The sequence below is a fragment of the Castanea sativa genome, chromosome 6 (assembly GCF_040712315.1).
Source record: "Castanea sativa cultivar Marrone di Chiusa Pesio chromosome 6, ASM4071231v1".
Classification (NCBI taxonomy): domain Eukaryota; kingdom Viridiplantae; phylum Streptophyta; class Magnoliopsida; order Fagales; family Fagaceae; genus Castanea; species Castanea sativa.
In genome coordinates, this window is record NC_134018.1 from 11,196,246 (window position 1) to 11,199,862 (window position 3,617).

The window sequence follows — 3,617 nt, forward strand, 5'->3', positions numbered from 1 at the left end:
AACTCATGCCATAAATAAACTCGTGCTTTTTATGAAATTAAATTAACTCGTGCATGAGGCCACGTGCTGTGAAGGGTGTTATTAGTTTTTCTTCAAGACAAAACAAGGTTGTCAAACTCTGTCTCCTTCCGCAGCAAAATTTGAATTTATGGATGGACTATACACCTTTCTTTTGGATCCTTTTTCTATACTATTCTCTCACTGTATACCACATACTAACAAGTCTATCAATTTTATTTTCCTCTCCAAAAATAAGAAAAATGAGACTGATCGAAACGACACTTGACATAGAATAAAAACGACAAATAAATAACTTAATGTAAGTCAAACATCATTATAACTTAATGTAAATCCTTATTAACGGTCGACTTTTTTTTTCTTGGTTGGTTGTCAAAACTGCTAGCATGTGCTTTAATTATCTGCTTGGGGGTATTCTCGTTCCATTACGTGAGCTGCTTAGAAGTCTCACCACGCAAGTTTTTTGATTTTTCTATCACGAGTGTAAGAGGACCTTCGTTCCAGAAGGACAAATATTTCTTGTGCTTTGTTCTTCCAAAACAGACAATAAGAAAATTTGGGAAATTGCTATAGTCCATCTGGATGATTCTTGACCCATTCAACATAATGATTCTCTGCACCTGATCGAAGAATATTAAACGCTATATCTAAAACTCATCAATCCGACATGATAATTATTTGTTCATGTAACTCATGGTGTAGGATATTCATTTACGTAAAGTATGTGAAGTTGAAGAGCTGAAAGATGAGATGAGAAATGAGCTATTTGCCACGGGTCATCTTTCACAACAGCTGGGCTTAATTGATGCACTTCAGCGCCTCGGCGTTGCTTACCACTTTGAAAGAGAAATCCCAGAAGCTCTAGAACGTATATGCACGACTTTTAATGACAAAATTGATGTCGATTATCTCTACAAAGTTTCCCTCAGTTTTCAACTACTACGCCAAGAAGGATTTAAGGTTTCATGTGGTAAGACTCGAGTATGATTAATTTCTTCATGTAATAGCAAGTTAGAGACGTTTTTTTTATAAAACAAGTTTGGTTTTTGCTAAACAGATGTTTTCAAAAAGTTCAAAGACGAAGATGGTCAATTCAAGGAAAGCTTGACCAGTAACGTTGAAGGCATGCTAGCCTTCTATGAAGCTACACATCTGAGGATGCATGGAGAAGACATTCTTGATGAGGCCCTTGAGTTCACTACCACCCACCTTAAGTCCATAGCATCCCTTATAGGCAATCCGTTGGCAGCACAAATAACTTGTGCCCTAAAGCAGCCCTTGCACAAGGGCATACCATAGCTAGAGGCTTGGCGATATATTTCTTTCTATGAACAAGATGCTTCACATAACAAAGTTTTGCTCAAGCTTTCAATATTAGATTTCAATCTAGTGCAGTCATTGCACCAAGAGGAACTTAGTTATATCACAAGGTAATTAGTTCTAGAACCATGATCCAAAAAGACAAAGTACAAATATTTTTGAAAATAATGAAGAGAATACTACAAATTTTACTATATAAACCTTGCAAAATAATGTGTTACAAATTAAAAAAAAGAAGAAGGTTAAATTACAATTTACCTACTTGTAGTTTGGCTAAAATTTAAGTTACTTGCCTGTGTTTTAAAATTTGACACTTTACCCACCTAAGGTTTGACCAAAATATAAGTTGCCTACCTGTGGTTTGAAATCACATGATGTAAGTGTTCCACTAGATTTTTTTATATTATTTGATCTTCTATTTATATGTTTTTTTTTGTGGTTTTGGAGGAAAGAAACATAAAAGTGAAGCAAAATCACATATTTAGCCATGTTTTTAAAAGAAGTGGTTAAGAAAATCTAACTGAACTAACCTCAGGTGAGTAAAGTGTCAAATTTCAAAGTACAGGAAGGCAACTTAAATTTCGGCCAAAACATAGGTGTGTGTGTGTGTGTGTGTGTAAGTTGTAATTTACCCAAAATATTAATTCAAAATTCATTTATTAGATTGTTGAAGTGGTATATAGCAGTAATCATATTCTGGATACAACAATTTCTTAGTTTTTTGTAGTAAAATTTAGAGCAACCCTAGCATTTTGCTATAAATATTTGGTTACTTACAATCAATTAATATTAATTGTTATATTCAAATTGTAGGTGGTGGAAAGATTTAGATTTTGCAACGAATCTACCTTTTGCAAGAGATAGGATTGTCGAATGCTACTTTTGGATAGTCTCGGTCTACTTTGAGCCCCACTATTCATTTGGAAGAAAAATATTAACCAAAGTTATTTCCATGACATCTATTCTAGACGATATATATGATGCTTATGGCACATTTGAAGAACTCGAACCCTTCACAAAAGAAATTGAGAGGTTCATAAATTGAATTAATTAATATATATGTTAAGACTTTGATGGATAATGTCAATCTAACTTTTGTAATTGGTACATGATATTTTTAGGTGGGATATTAGCTGCATAGATCAACTTCCAGAATACATGCAAATATGTTGTCCTGCACTCTTTGCTGTATTCGAAGAAATTGAAAATGAGTTGGCCAAGAAAGAAAGATCATACCGCGTTAGCTATGCAAAAGATGCTGTAAGCGTCAAGCAACTTAATTTTTCATGTTTTTTTGTCTACTTTTTCATGCTACTTACTTATTTCATCCAAGTTGTTTAAACCTTAGATGAAACGTTTGGTTCGGGCCTACTTTGAGGAAGCCAAATGGTTCTACCAAAATTACATCCCAACAATGGAGGAGTATATGCATGTTGCACTTAAAAGCTCTGGTTACCCTATGCTCACAACTATCTCTTTCCTTGGCATGAGTGACATCGTTACAAAAGAGGCATTTGATTGGATCTTCAACAACCCCAAGATTATTAAAGCTTCATCCGTAATTGGTAGACTCATGGATGACATGAAGTCACATAAGGTATGCGATAAAAAAATCTTATCAAGTTTCACAAGCTAGTGTGAGAGGTCTATTTCATATGTGTTTCCAACTTTCTACTTACCCTTTTGAAAAAATTTGTATGTAGTTTGAGCATGAGAGAGGGCATGCTCCCTCAGCAGTCGAATGCTACATGAAGCAACATGGCGTCTCAAAGCAAGTATTCCATGATGAATTCAACAAGCAAGTTGCTAATGCATGGAAGGACATTAATGAGGAGCGTATAAGACCTACTGTTGTTCCCATGCCTCTACTTATGCGTGTTCTTAATCTTACACGAGTAGTAGATGTCATTTACAAGGAAGGGGATAGCTACACACACGTTGGAAAAGAGATGAAAGATAATGTTGCATCAGTGCTCATAGACCCAATACCAATATAAATGGGGTGACAAAATAAGTATCTGCATAAAGAATAAAGGATTTATCCATCAAATAAATAAATAAATCAAATAAAGGACTTGAATAGGATCCAAGTCTGTTGATGTTCAAATATATATAAGGCCCATTTATATTGAAGATAAAAGGAAAATCTTTGGTTTATTTTATTTTTTATTTTTGGATAAACTGCTAGTTTCTTATTTAATAATGTAGCACTATGGTTATAATGATGCTGGGATTTACTGCTGGTATATTTCTGTGGGAGATTATAATTATTGTGCCAT

At 34.3% G+C, this 3,617-nt stretch overlaps 1 pseudogene; it reads left to right on the plus strand.

Moving 5' to 3' along the window:
• Nucleotides 1-711: 711 nt before the first annotated feature.
• Nucleotides 712-3,335, plus strand: LOC142641663 (sesquiterpene synthase 2-like; annotated as a pseudogene).
• The last annotated feature ends 282 nt before the right edge of the window (nucleotides 3,336-3,617 follow it).